Source organism: Oncorhynchus kisutch, linkage group LG6 (genome assembly GCF_002021735.2).
Source record: "Oncorhynchus kisutch isolate 150728-3 linkage group LG6, Okis_V2, whole genome shotgun sequence".
NCBI lineage: Eukaryota > Metazoa > Chordata > Actinopteri > Salmoniformes > Salmonidae > Oncorhynchus > Oncorhynchus kisutch.
In genome coordinates this window covers 36,487,451-36,503,656 of record NC_034179.2, presented here as the reverse complement: position 1 = coordinate 36,503,656, position 16,206 = coordinate 36,487,451, and the positions used below count along the sequence as shown (strand labels likewise).

The following is a 16,206-nucleotide window of genomic DNA, read 5'->3' as shown; positions in this document are numbered from 1 at the left end:
TGTTGTATGTGGAGGATGAGGGCTACAGTAGATATCTCAGATAGGGGGGAGTGAGGCCTAAGAGGGTTTTGTAAATAAGCATCAACCAGTGGGTCTTGCGACGGGTATACAGAGATGACCAGTTTACAGAGGAGTATAGAGTGCAGCGATCTGTCATATAAGGAGCATTGGTGGCAAATCTGATGGCCGAATGTTAAAGAAAGTCTAGCCGCTCGAGAGCACCCTTACCTGCTGATCCACAAATTATGTCTCCGTAATCTAGCATGGGTAGGATGGTCAACTGAATCAGGGTTAGTTTGGCGGCTGTGGTGAAAGAAGAGCGATTACGATAGAGGAAACCAAGTCTAGATTTAACTTTAGCCTGCAGCTTTGATATGTGCTGAGAGAAAGACAGTGCACCATCTAGCCATACTCCCAAGTACTTGTATGAGGTGACTACCTCAAGCTCTAAACCCTCAGAGGTAGTAATAACACCTGTGGAAAGAGGGTCATTCTTCTTACCAAACCACATTACCTTTGCTTTGGAGGTGTTCAGAACAAGGTCAAGGGTAGAGAAAACTTGTTGGACACTAAGAAAGCTTTGTTGTTGAGCATTTAGCACAAAATCTGGGGAGGGGCCAGCTGAGTATAAGTATCATCTGCACATAAATGGATGAGAGATGATTTGATTTGATTTGATGAGAGAGCTTCCTATTGCCTGAGCTATGTTGTTGATGTAAATTGAGAAGAGCGTGGGGCCTAGGAATGAGGCTTGGGGTACTCCCTTGGTGACAGGCAGTGGCTGAGACAGCAGCTTTTCTGACTTTATACACTGCACTCTTTGAGAGGCCAAACCAGGTTTCCTTTCAAATGGTACCAAGAATATAGAAGAAAGGGTCTAAACCATCTGACCCAAATGTTTTTTTGGGGTCAAGGTTAAGGATTAGCCCCTTTTTTTTCTCAAATATTTGCCTAAAATGACATACCCAAACCTAACTGCCTGTAGCTCAGGCCCTGAAGCAATATATGCATATTCTTGGTACCATTTGAAAGGAAACACTTTGAAGTTTATGGAAATGTGAAATTAATGTAGTAGAATATAACACAATAGATCTGGTAAAAGATAACACAAAGAAAAACCAACTGTTCTTTTGTATGTTTTTGTACCACCATCTTTGAAATACAAGAGAAAGGCCATAATGCATTATTCCAGCCCAGGTACAATTTAGATTTTGGCCACTAGATGGCATCAGTGTATGTGTAAAGATTTAGACTGATCAATGACTGCCCAACTGTGCCTAATGTGTTCATTAATAATTGTTCAAAACACACTCTTCAAACAATAGCATGGTATTCTTTCACTGTAATAGCTACTCTAAATTGGACAGTGCAGTTAGATTAACAAGAATGTAATATTTCTGCCAATATCAGACATCTATGTCCTGGGAAATGTTCTTGTTACTTACAACCTCATAGTAATCGCATTAGCCTACGTTAGCTCAACCGTCCCGTGGAAGGGACACCGATCCCAAAGAAGATTTATAAGGAGCTCCTTTTGCACCTCGGATTCGGTGACTGTCTGCAGGGAGAAACTTTGTAGCGGGGCAGCGGAAAAAGAGGGAGAAGCATCGGGGATAGTTGCATTAGAAGGGGTGGGAGATGAGGAAATGTTGGACAGCCTTAATGAAGTGGTGATTAAAGAGTTCAGCCATGTACTTCTTGTCAGTAACAACCACATCATCAACATTAAGGGACATGGGCAGCTGTGAAGAGGAGGGTTTATTCTCCAGGTCTTTAACCGTTTTCCAGAACTTCTTGGGGTTAGACCCACAGAGAGAGAACTGTTCCTTAAAGTAACTAACTTTGGCCTTCCGGATAGCCTGAGTGTACTTATTTCTCATTTGCTTAAACGATAGCCAGTCAGCTTAAGTCAGCGTGTGCCGAGCATTTCGCCAAATGCAATTCTTGAGTTGGAGTAACTACGCAAGATCACGGTCGAACCAGGGCCTAAACCTATTTTTAATTCTTGTTTTCTTTATGGGGGTGTTTGTTAACAATACCAATGAAAATGTCAAAAAAGAAGGTCGAAGCGTCTTCGACAGAGGGGGATCTAGCTGATTCTATACCACTTTACAGAGGCCAGTTCATGAAGGAAGGCTTGCTCATTAAAGTGTTTTAGCTAGCGTATATGACAAATCAGGACAGGTCGTTTCACTTAGCAGCCATTATGAACACAGGCTGTAAAACAGTGATCGCTAAGGTCATCACAGAAAACACCAGACTGATACCTATCAGGATTATTTGTGAGGATAACATCGAGGTGATTAGCCTTTTCTGGGTGTTTGGAGTCATACCTTGTGATATTGTTGATAATCTGGGAAAGATTTAGGGAATCTCATTGCTTTAGGATTTGGTCAGGTGTTTTAAAATATGTCCCAGTTTAGGTCACTTAGCAGGACAAATTCAGACCTAGTGTAAGGGACCAGGAGAGAGCTTAGGGCAGGTAGGGTACAGGCCGGTGCTGATGGAGGACGATAGCACCCAGCAACAGTCAACAAAGAGCTATTTGAAAGTTTAATGTTTAAAACCAGCAAATAAAATTATTTTGGGACAGACTTGGTCTCAGTAATGACCAACACATCTGGATTGGAGCTGTGAATCCACACTTTGAATTGTGTAGTTAAAGGTGACAACATTGTAACTGTATCATGCTGGTTGACTAGCTACATACCTCACTCATCTGCAAGAGTGACTTCTTTACCAACCTTTACCGAGATCTCGCCATATGCAAAGCCAAGGGCAAATAAAGATTCATTAAACAAGTCACACAAAACTTTGGTGACATAACATGTCAACACGATGCTTACTGCCAAGCCTGTGGAGGCATCCTCTGTGTAAAATATCAATATGCTATAGAAGACACTGAGGCCCTCCTCTCCTCTAGCTCCTGCTCCCTCCATCTCCTGTGGCCTCATTAACACCAGTACAATGTACAGCCTCAAATCATTATTTTTTTAATAATTCACCTTGTGGCTTTTCTCAGGTTGATGTTTATTGTTATGAGTCTTGTCCTGAAGGCAGAATTGAGCAATTTCCCGTGAGATTGGCCAGTTGAAAATTCGAAATGAGCTATATTGTAAAAATTCAAGAAAATTAAAATTAAAATGAGCTTTTTGGTCTTAATTTAAGGTCAGGGTTAGGTATTAGGGTTAGCAGTGTGGTTAGGGTTAAATTTATGTATAAAATATGATTTTATGACTTTGTGGCTGTGCCAGCCATTGACCACTCTGCAGAGCTGCCTCCAGAACAAGATATATGATGAAAAATGTTAAGCTGCTGTGTTTTCCTCTTACAATCTCATAGATAGCTAACGTACAGTACGAGTCAAAAGTTTGGACACATCTACTCATTCAAGGGGTTTTCTTTATATTTTTAAACTATTTTCTACATTGTAGAATAATAGTGAAGACATCAAAACTATGAAATAACACGTACGGAATCATGTAGTAACGAAAAAAGTTTGAATCAAAATATATTTTAGATTTTAGATTCTTCAACATAGCCACCCTTTGCCTTGATGACAGCTTTGCGCACTCTTGGCATTCTCTCAACCAGCTTCATGAGATAGTTACCTGGAATGCTTTTCATTTAACAAGTGTGCCTTGTTAAGGAATTTCTTTCCTTCTTAATGTGTTTGAGTCAATCAGTTGTGTTGTGATACGGTAGCGGTGGTATACAGAAGATGTCCCTATTTGGTAAAAGACCAAGTCCATATTATGGCAAGAACAGCTCAAATGAGCAAAGAGAAATGGTAGTCTATCATTACTTGAAGACATGAAGGTCAGTCAATGCAGAAAATGTACCTCTGCAAATTATAAAGTCATTAGAGTTACCAGCCTCAGAAATTGCAGCCCAAATGAATGCTTCACTGAGTTCAAGTAACAGACACATCTCAACATCAACTGTTCAGAGGAGACTGCGTGAATCAAGCCTTCATGGTAGATGTGCTGCAAACAAAACACTACTAAAGGACAACAATAATAGGAAGAGACTTGCTAGGGCCAAAAAAACGAGCAATAGACATTAGACTGGTGGTAATCTGTCCTTTGGTCTGATGAGTCCAAATGTGCGATTTTTGGTTCTAACCGCCGTGTCTTTGTGAGATGCAGAATAGGTGAACTGAGGATCTCTGCATGTATGATTCCCACCGTGAAGCATGGAGGACAAGGTGTGATGGAGTGGGTGGCTTTGCTGGTGACACTGTCAGTGATTTATTTAGAATTTAAGGCACACTTCACCAGCATGGCTACCACAGCATTCTGCAGCGATACGCCATTCCATCTGGTTTATGCTTAGTGGGACTATCATTTGTTTTTCAACAGGTCAATGACCCAACACACCTCCAGGATGTGTAGGCTGTTTGACCAAGAAGGAGAGTGATGGAGTGCTGCATCAGATGACCTGGCCTCCACTACCACCCGACCTCAACCCAATTGATATGGTTTGGGATGAGTTGGACCGAAGAGTGAAGAAAAAACAGCCAGCAAGTGCTCAGCATATGTGGGAACTCCTTCAAGACTATTGGAAAAGCATTCCAGGTAAAGCTGGTTGAGAGAATGCTAAGAGTGTGCAAAGCAGTCATCAAGGCAAATTATTATATATTTTTTTTAACTTGGCAAGTCAGTTAAGAACAAATTCTTATTTACAGTGACAGCCTACCCCAGCCAAACCCAGACAACACTGGGCCAATTGTACACCGCCCTATGGAACGCCCAATCACAGCCAGATGGGATGCAGCCTAGATTCGAATCAGGGACTGCATTGACGACTTGTGCACTGAGATGCAGTGCCTTAGACCGCAGCGCCACTCTGGAGCCCAAAGGGTGATTCCTTTGAAGAATCTAAAATATAAACTATATTTTGATTTGTTTAACACTACATGATTCCATATGTGTTGTTTCATAGTTTTGATGTCTTCACTATTATTCTACAATGTAGAAAGTAGTAAAAAATTAAGAAAACTTTTGACTGGTACTGTAAATATGTTTACTTTCGCTGCCTGGCATCTTAAAGGAGTTGGAGCCTCCTTCTACGTTGCTCATCTTCTCATAGAATTGCGTCAATAGAAACCAGATAGGGGAACTGAGTCTGATACTCTGACCAATACTGTGGTCACTTTGTAATACCTTGTGAATTAAATTAAAGTATAGTGGCAGGTGGGGCTCTACTTAGGGAGAGTCGGTCCAACGAGAGACTAAAGTAAGATGAGTGAAGGCACCACACATACAGTGGGGCAAAAAAAGTAGTTAGTCAGCCACCAATTGTGCAAGTTCTCCCACTTAAAAAGATGAGAGAGGCCTGTAATTTTCATCATAGGTACACTTCATCTATGACAGACAAAATGAGAACAAAAAATCCAGAAAATCACATTGTAGGATATTTTATGAATTTATTTGCAAATTATGGTGGAAAATAAGTATTTGGTCAATAACAAAAGTTTATCTCAATACTTTGTTATATACCCTTTGTTGACAATGACAGAGGTCAAACGTTTTCTGTAAGTCTTCACAAGGTTTTCACACACTGTTGCTGGTATTTTGGCCCATTCCTCCATGCAGATCTCCGCTAGAGCAGTGATGTTTTGGGGCTGTTGCTGGGCAACACGGACTTTCAACTCCCTCCAAAGATTTTCTATGGGGTTGAGATCTGGAGACTGGCTAGGCCAGTTGAAAGTCCAGGACCTTGAATTGCTTCTTACGAAGCCACTCCTTCATTGCCCGGGCGGTGTGTTTGGGATCATTGTCATGCTGAAAGACCCAGCCACGTTTCATCTTCAATGCCCTTGCTGATGGAAGGAGGTTTTCACTCAAAATCTCACGATACATGGCCCCATTCATTCTTTCCTTTACACGGATCAGTCGTCCAGGTCCCTTTGCAGAAAAATAGCCCCAAAGCATGATGTTTCCACCCCCATGCTTCACAGCTTTGTTACTTTCGTCCCAGCTCTCTGCAGGTCATTCACCAGGTCCCCCCATGTGGTTCTGGAATTTTTACTCACCGTTCTTGTGATCATTTTGACCCCACGGGGTGAGATCTTGCGTGGAGCCCCAAATCGAGGGAGATTATCAGTGGTCTTGTATGTCTTCCATTTCCTAATAATTGCTCCCACAGTTGATTTCTTCAAACCAAGCTGCTTACCTATTGCAGATTCAGTCTTCCCAGCCTGGTGCAGGTCTACAATTTTGTTTATGGTGTCCTTTGACAGCTCTTTGGTCTTGGCCATAGTGGAGGTTGGAGTGTGACTGTTTGAGGTTGTGGACAGGTGTCTTTTATACTGATAACAAGTTCAAACAGGTGCCATTAATACAGGTAACGAGTGGAGGACAGAGGAAGAAGTTACAGGTCTGTGAGAGCCAGAAATCTTGCTTGTTTCTTGCTTGTTAGAACTTGCACAATTGGTGGCTGACTAAATACTTTTTTGCCCCACTGTACTTCAGAGATGTGTATGATGCCCTCCCATGGCAGATCATGGAGATAGAGAGGTAGAGAGGCCATTGGGTAACAAATAGATGGGCATGCATGCTGGTGAGAAAGGGAGAGGGTGTATACACATGCCCACAGGCATGCGCATGCACACACAGACAGAGTCCAAGATGTTCACATAAGGAGCTACTATAGTGTATTCGTCTCTAGCTTCATGCAGAGTATGTATGCCATAACCCCTCCAAACTCAGGCCAGAGCAATCCCACTTTAGGCAGGGCTGAGAAAGTACCCTCTCTATGTCTCCTCTAACTGAACAAAATTCCATACAGCCCTCATCCAGTCTCATCCGCCAGAGAGATACACCTGTGTAAACCCCATGACCTTACAGTGCATTGAAAAGCTTAATCATGTGACAAAGGGAATGAGTGGATGAGTCAGAGCCTTACAGAAAGGTCAAACTGCTAGTTAATCTGCTGTCCCCTTCACCACACTCTGCTCTGCTCCACTCTGCCTGCTGTTCCCCACTGTAAATCAAGCAGTGTCATTGAACCCGAGCTGGAGGTCACATCATCCATCTGCAGCATCTCTCCACAATGCAATGCACTCATTAATAAGCATCAATGATGACCTGTATTGTTATGGGCCTAATAAGTCAATTTTCCATGTACTGTTCCATGTAGAGACTAGGACAGACTGGACATTAACAAATTCATGACATTTTCTTTACACATCACAGACCTGGAGTTATGGCGGGAAATTCCTTCACTCACTCGCACTCTCTCCTGTTCAGACTTTTCCCCCATCCGTCTCTGTTGATTTGTGTGAGGGAGGGAGCTACTAACAGGCTTTTCATAGCAGCACTCTGAAGCAGCTGGAGAGCAGAGCACAGCACTGTCCCCTCCAGTAGTCCTGCCAAGCTGTCATATGCCTCCGCTGCGTTTGTGGACGAAATAGAGCAGCAGAATAGCCCAATGGGCTGAAGTAAGGCAAGCTGGACCCTGTGGATCCATCCACACTGGATTCAAAACTCAGACTGCTGAGCATTGGTATGCATGAGCTTATAAATTAATGTAGAATATATGGAATGCTGCCGGTTGATTCTGAAAGTCCCGGATAAATCCGTTACTGTAGCTTATGTGTCTCGTCCGGAATGTTTAGTCATTTCCAGGGCACAGCTGCAACCGTTTGAACATTGTCAAGGAAAGCCTGTATGCTTGGGTTGTTCTATTGGGAGTGAGAGATTGAAAAACGTCAAGAAAAGGAATTCAACTGCCTCACAGTACAGTACCTATGCTCTGCTGTTGGCGTTTGTCATACTCTAACTCAGTCAGTCAGTGAGTGTGTGAGACAGAGGTGTGTGTGTTACACCTTTAAAGGCTGTGGGCCGCTGCGCTGCATGCCATATCTCTCTCTCTCTATCTCTCTCGCTATCTCTCACTTGATCCCTCTTTCCCTCTCCTTCCCTCTTTCTCTCTGGTGGCCTCATTAAACTGCCTTGCCATGATCTCTGAAGCGCTATGCTTTTCCTCCTGCAGCAGTTCCTCAGACTGAAGATGACAGTCAGTCTCTCCTCCAGACCCAGACAGATCAAACACCCTCCCATTCCCTCAGTCCCGCCAGCATGGCTGCTCCGGCTGCCCATCTGCCCGACAACAACAACCCAGACAAATCACAGTGCAGCACTGCCATGATATACAGACAAAGACAAAACAAAAGATAAACAAAGAAAAAAGCAACCAGACATCATCAGACTTATAAGCGGATTGCTGCAAACAGAGGTGGAGTAGCACACCAACCTCCAGACATCCCACACAAATTCCAACCCCTAATGCACGGAAGCATGCAAACACGCACGCATGCACACACACAATTGACACACACATCCCTCCCCACCTCTGATTGTGCTGAGTCTATTATCGAGACAGTATAATGATGTCCCTGGTAGGTTATTAATCACCTGATATGTAGTAGTAGAATGATATGATCAGCAGCTATGGGTCTGAGCACTTAACCTGTACCCCTCGCAGGTTTCAAATGGTTTTTCCTTTGAAAAACAACACCTAAAGCAACAACTTCAGACTGACGTACACCTTGAACATCTTCATACACAGCATTCAGTTCCATAGGGAGAACTTTAGAGGGTACCTGACTGAGTGTTGATGCTCATTCTTCCCAGCCATTTTCAGTTTTAAAAAATTGTACCCGAAAAATGACTCATCATTACAGGGGAAAACAGTAAAGACATCCTTGCTCAGATAATCAAGGTCAATTAGACCTAGAGATTAAAAAAGCTCAAAAGGGGCCCAAAAGGCTTTATAAAGCTGAGAATTACCCAAGCATCCATTAAATGATGTAAAATGAATGGTGCTCAGTGAGAGAGTGGAAGGCTGCCCATGACTCATGAACGAGAGAGAGTTGCCCGTACCACTCTGCCTGCCAGAGCCAAAACACAATGACAGGCCAAGAGGAGGGCAGCAAAGAGCACTTCACCAGAGAGCTGTGTGATACACTGAATGAGAGGCTGATGCAAGTGATGCCATGATCTAATTAATGATTCCCTTTTCAGGTGAGGCATAAAAGTAACAATTTCACAAATTAGGACGCGTCAGGAGGTAACAGCCTCCCATGAATTTTTTTTAAATTCAGAAACGTTGGTGTGGGTAGGTGGATGGGTGTGAGTGTGTGGGTAGGTGGATGGGTTTGTGTGTGTGTGAGTGAGTATATGTGTGTGCATGTGACTAAAGCGATATCAGGACAGGTAAATGATGTGAACTGTGTTAACTTTGTGCTGCTACCACACGACACATTTCCTTCCTTCCATTCTTCACAGAGTAGATGTGCACATCCATACAGAACGATTAGTGAGAGAATGTAAATTACTATCAAAGTCAGCTTGTGCTAATGAAGGTCATTCTGCTCTGTCCAGGGCTCAAATTGAAGCCTTTTCCTCTAATGCACAGTATATTACTAGGCTCAACCCGACGTGGGTTTGAATAGCGAAGGACATTGCTCTGTTTTATATGTCTACAGCAGCTTACATAAAGTAATTACCAATGATCATAGAATTGGATAAGACTGATGAACCTTATACACATACACTATATATATACAAAAGTATATGGACACCCCTTCGAATTTATTGGATTTGGCTATGTTCGAGCAGCCGCACACAAGTCTAAGATCACCAGGCACAATGCCAAGCATCAGCTGGAGTGGTGTAAAGGTTGCCGCCATTGGACTCTGGAATTTTTTTAAAATTTGTTTTCTTTTACCTTTATTTAACTAGGCAAGTCAGTGAAGAACAACTTCTTATTCACAATGACTGCTACCCCATCCAAACCCGGACGAGGCTGGGCCAATCGTGCGCCGCCCTATGGGACTCCCAACCACAGCCAGATGTGATACAGCCTGGATTTGAATCAGAGACTGTAGTAATGCCTCTTGCACTGAGATGCAGTGCCTTAGACTGCTGCACCACTCGGGAGCACAGGTCCCGAGTGACGCCGGTTGGAACCAAAAATCTCAAATTTGGACAGATTCCAATCGTCTAATGTCCATTGCTTATGTTTCTTGGCCCAAGCAAGTCTCCTTTTCTAGTGGTTTCTGTTACTTGAACTCTGTGAAGCATTTATTTGGGCTGAAATTTCTGAGGCTGGTAACTCTAATGATTTTATCCTTTGCAGCAGAGGTAACTCTAGGTCTTGCTTTTCTGTGGCGGTCCTCATGAGAGACAGTTTGATCATAGCGCTTGATGTCTTTTGCGACTGCACTTGAAGAAACTTTCAAAGTTCTTGAAATTTTCCACATTGACAGACCTTCATGTTTTAAAGTAATGATGGACTGTCATTTCTCTTTGCTTATTTGAGCTGTTCTTGCCATAATATGGACTTGGTCTTTTACCAAATAGGGCTATCTTCTGTATACCAACCCTACCTTGTCACAACACATCTGATTCGCTCAAATGCATTAAGAAGGAAAGAAATTCCACAAATTAACTTTAAACAAGGCACACCTGTTAATTGAAATGTATTCCAGGTGACTAGCTCATGAAGCTGGTTGAGAGAATGCCAAGAGTGTGCAAAGCTGTCATCAAGCCAAGGGTGGCTACTATAAAGAATCTCAATTATAAAATATGTTTTGATTTGTTTAACACTTTTTTGGTTACTACATGAGTCCATATGTGTTATTTCATAGTTTTGATGTCTTCACTATTATTCTGCAATGTAGAAAATAGTCCAAATAAAGAAAACCCCTGGAATAAGTAGGCGTGTCCAAACTTTTGACCGATACTGTACTTTGGATGGTTTCCACATATCTGGGCATCTGGATAGATGAAAACCTGTGTTTTTAAAAGCATATTGATGTGTTAGTTTAGTCAACTGAATAAAAATGGGCTTCATCTACAGAAATAAGTCTTGCCTCTCACTAAATAGTGGCGACATCATCTATATGAATGCAGCTGCCACTTCATTAAGGCCGTCAGATGCAGTTTATCATAGCACACTGAGTTTTATTACGGGCGACAATTGTAGAACTTGTCACTGCATTCTCTACCAGAAAGTTGGTTGGCCCTCTGATGTCAGATACAGTAGGTTGATACATTGCTATGCTTTCATTTATAAAGCCGTTTTACAAAAAGTCCCACTGTACCAAACATCATTACTAAACTTTAGTCATACGAGTTACCACACCCGCTCTCAGAGATGGATAACTCTGGAAATTCCTTTGGTCTCTACTGAGTTAGTTAAATCTTACAAAACTATATTGCCTTCACAAAGTATTCACACCTCTTGACTTTTTCCTCATTTTGCTGTTGCAGCCTGAATTTATAATGGACAAAATGTAAATGTTGTGTCACTGGCCTACACACAATACCCCATAATGTCAAAGTGGAATTATTATTTTAGAAATGTTTACAAATTAATAAAAAATGAAAAGCTGAAATGTTTTGAGTCAATAAGTATTCAATTTAGTATTCCATAGCAGCACCCACCCGTAGCACACGCTCCAGCAGGTATATTTCACTGGTCATCCCCAAAGCCAACTCCTCCTTTGGCCGCCTTTCCTTCCAGTTCCCTGCTGCCAATGACTGGAACGAATTGCAAAAATCACTGAAGCTGGAGACTTATTTTCACTAACTTTAAGCATTAGCTGTCAGAGCAGCTTACCGATCATTGCTCCTGTACATAGCCCATCTTTAAATAGCCCACCCAACTACCTCTCCCCATGTTGTTGTTTTTTTTGCTCCTTTGCATCCCAGGAGCTCTACTTGCACATTCATATTCTGCACGTCTATCACCCCAGTGTTTAATTGCTGAATTGTAATTATTTTGTCAGTATGGCCTATTTATTGCCTTACCTCCTTAATCTTACAACATTTGCAAACACTGTATATAGACTTTTCTATTGTTTTATCGACTGTATGTTTGTTTATCCTATGTGTAACTCTGTGTTGTTTGTGTCGCACTGCTTTGCTCTATCTTGGCCAGGTCGCAGTTGTAAATGAGAACTTGTTCTCAACTGGCCTACCTGGATAAATAAAGTTGTTTTATTATTTTTATGTAAAACATTATTTGTTACGGCAAGCCTAAATAAGTTCAGGAGTAAAAAATGTGCTGAACAAGTCAAATAATAAATTGCATGGTCTCACTATCTGTGCAATAATAGGTGTGAAGAAAACTGAATACTTTTCTGTTCATGATTAGTATCAGAGATTGAGTGCAACCAAAATGTTTCAACTGGGACTTGACCAGAAAAAATAAAACATAGCTACAAAGAGAGGACACCATTAGGACAATTCAAGTTGCTTTAGCAATGGCAAATATACTTAGTAGGCAACACTCACCAATAAACCATCCATCCTCAACTGCTCTTTCCTGTAGGCTTTTCCAGACAAAAGGGCAACGTACTAGATGGTCCCTGTTTTGCAAGCTCCGACCCAACTTCGCTATTTTGTGATTCGATTGTTGTTTATTTTTACTTTATTTTCACAAAATGTATCTGCTATAACTTCTTGCAACCGACAAGAACTTTTGAAGATCATATTTGGCAGGTACTTACCTCAATTCTGGCTTCAACTTCGACTGATCTGCCCTGGGCTCTTTTTGTAAATCCTACCCAGTGTTCAGGCTACCCCAAGAGGAAACACAGGCGTTACAGAGGCAAGAGAGGGGGGATCCTGGTGAGATTAAGGCAAAGGAAAGACTTCCCTCCATTCTACTTGTCACTTTGTAATAAGATGGATGTCCTCCGATCGCAGATTTTCTACCAATGGGACACGAAACTGCAATATTCTCAGATTTTCTGATGCATGGCTATCCAACTCGATGGATTCTCCATTCACCGTCTGGACAGGACAGTGGATTCAGAGAAATCGAGATGGGGAAGGGTTTGCTTCTTCATCAAAAACAACTGGTGTGCTTACTCGAGTGTGGTGGCAGTATCGACTAATTGTTCACCCATCTTGAAATACCTAATGATCAAATGACGACCCTTCTACCTCCCGTGAGAGTTTTCAGCTGTTATCGTGACTGTTGTATGCAGTCATGTCCAAAAGTTTTGAGAATGACACAAATATTAATATACACAAAGTTTGATGCTTCAGTGTCTTTAGATATTTTTGTCAGAGGTTACTATGGAATACTGAAGAATAATTACAAGCATTTCATAAGTTTCAAAGGCCTTTATTGACAATTACATGAAGTTGATGCAAAGAGTCAATATTTGCAATCTGCTCTGCAATCTGACCTGGCATGCTGTCAATTAACTTAGGGGCCACATGCCAGGCAGCCCATGGCAGCCCATTCTTGCATAATCAATGCTTGGAGTTTGTCAGAATTTGTGTGTTTTTGTTTGTCTACCCAGCTCTTGCGGATTGACCACAAGTTCTCAATGGGATTAGTCTGGGGTGTTTCCTGGCCCAAAATATCAAAATATCAATGTTTCAAAACCCCAAATATCAATGTTTTGTTCCCCGAGCCACTTAGTTATCATTTTTGCATTATGGCAAGGTGCTCCATCATGCTGGAAAGGGCATTGTTCGTCAGCAAACTGTTCCTGGATGGTTGGGAGAAGTTGCTCTCTGAGGATGTGTTGGTACCATTCTTTATTCATGGCTGTGTTCTTAGGCAAAATTCTGAGTGAGCCCACTTCCTTGGCTGAAAAGCAACCCCACACATGAATGGTCTCAGGATGCTTTACTGTTGGCATGACACAGGACTGATGGTAGCGCTCACCTTGTCTTCTCCGGACAAGCTTTTTTCCGGATGCCCCAAACAATCGGAAAAGGGATTCGTCAGAGAGACATTACCCCATTCCTCAGCAGGCCAATCCCTGTACCTTTTGCAGAATATCAGTCTGTCTCTTGAGTTTTTCCTGGAGAGAAGTGGCTTCTTTGCTGCCCTTCTTGACACCAGGCCATCCTCCAAAAGTCTTCACCTCACTGTGTATGCAGATGTACTCACACCTGCCTGCTGCCATTCCTGAGCAAGCCCTGTAGTGGTGGTGCCCTGATCCCGCAGCTGAATCAACTTTAAGAGACGGTCCTGGCACTTGCTGGACTTTCTTGGGCGCCCTGAAGCCTTCTTCACAACAATTGAACCACTCTCCTTGATGTTCTTGATGATCCAGTAAATAGTTGTTTTAGATGCAATCTTACTGGCATCAATATCCTTGCCTGTGAATACCTTTTTGTGCAAAGCAATGATGACGGCATGTGTTTCCTTGCAGGTAACCATGGATGACAGAGGAAGAACAATGATTCCAAGCACCACCCTCCTTTTGAAGCTTCCAGTCTGTTATTCGAACTCAATCAGCATGACAGAGTGATCTCTAGCCTTGTCCTCATCAAAACTCACACCTGTGTTAACGAGTGATATCAACTGGTCCTTTTGTGGAAGGGCTGAAATGCAGTGGAAATGTTTTTGGGGGATTCAGTTCATTTGCATGGCAAAGAGGGACTTTGCAATTAATTGCAATTCATCTGATCACTCTTCATAAGATTCTGGAGTATATGCAAATTGTCATCATACAAACTGAGGCAGCAGACTTTGTGAAAATTACTATTCGTGTAATTCTCAAACCCTTTGGTCACGACTGTACATTCTACCACAGGACAAGAAAAATAACAAGCGGGCACTTAACAAACTATCAGAGACTTTAAACAAGCAGGAAAACTTACATCCAGAGGCTGCTTTTCTGGTTGCTGACCATTTTAATTAAGACATGTGATGCCCAACTCCCATCAACACATCTCCCTCACCACTAGGGGAGATAAAGTCCTAGCCCACTATTATTATACCCACAAGCAAGCCTACAAGGTCCTTCCTCATCTGTCATTAGGCAAATCAGATCATGACTCTGTCTGTACTGCTTACTGTTTACAAGCAAAAGCTCAAACAGGAAGATAAGTTAACCACCTCCGTCACCGGCTTCACTAGGAAATGCATCTGCAATGTTGACCCCACAGTGAAAGTTTGCTGCTTCCCCAAAGAAAACCCCTAAATTTAGAGGTTGACGCTAAACTAAGGGACAGGGCTGCCGCAGACAGGGATATCACAGTGAACCCTGAGGCAGCGACTGAAGACAGGAACAAGTACAAGAAGCCTCGCTATGACCTCCACAAAGTCATCAAACAAGCAAAAGGACAATATACAAATAAAGTGGAATCATATTACACAGGCTCCGATGCCTGCCACATTTGACAGGGGCTACAGTAATTTACGGATTACAAAGGTGAACTGAATACATTTTATGCACGCTTCGACAATAACAACATTGTTCCAGATGTGAGGGCTGCAATCGACCCAGAGGATTGGGTGATCTCGCTCTCCTAGGCCGAATTGAGTAAGGCCTTTAATCAGGTCAACAGCGCAAGGCTGTGGGGCCGAAAGGTATTCCAGGGCGCATTCTCAGGGAATGCGCAGAAAAGCTGGCAGGTGTATTCATGCTAATTTTCAATCTCTCCTTGATGACCACCATCATTCCTGTTCCCAAGAACTAAGGTTAAGAACTCACATCTGTAATCATGAAGTGCTTTCAGAGGCTGGTTATGGCACACATCCACTCCATCAACCCAGACACCCTAGACCCACTCCAATTTGCATACCGCCCCAACAGATCCAAAGACTATGCAAACTCAATTGCACTCCACACTGCCCTAACCCACCAAGATAAAAGGAATACCTATGTTCATTCCCCTCCAAGCTTGTCACCAAGCTTAGGACCCTGGAACTGTGCTTAGTCCCATCCTTTACTCCATGTTCACCCATGACTGCATGGCCATGCTCGACTTCAACACCATCATTAAGTTTGCTGATGACACAATGGTGGTAGGCCTGATCACCGGTGACGATGAGACAGACTACAGGTAGGAGGTTGTGTTGTGCTGCTACTCTCTGTTTATCATATATGCATAGTCACTTTAACTATACATTCATGTACATACTTCCTCAATTGGGCCGAAGAACCAGTGCTCCCGCACATTGGCTAACCGGGATAGCTGCAAAAACATTGATTTGATTTGTCAGTAAGACCAAGGAGCTGATCGTTGACTACTGGAATTGCGGGGGTGAGCACGCCCCCATCCACATCGACGGGCTACAGAGGAGTGGGTCGAGAGCTTCAAGTTCCTTGGCGTCCAAATCTCTGACTTAAAATGATCCACATACACATGCAAAGTCGTGAAGAAGGCGCAACAGTGACTCTTCCCCCTCAGGATGTTGGAAAGTTTTGGCATGGGCCCC

At 42.7% G+C, this 16,206-nt stretch overlaps 1 protein-coding gene across 1 annotated transcript in view; it reads right to left on the bottom strand.

Moving 5' to 3' along the window:
* The window catches only part of LOC109892766 (delta-sarcoglycan-like), a 313,752-nt gene that overhangs the window by 141,932 nt on the left and 155,614 nt on the right, over window positions 1-16,206 (bottom strand). The window lies entirely within an intron of this gene.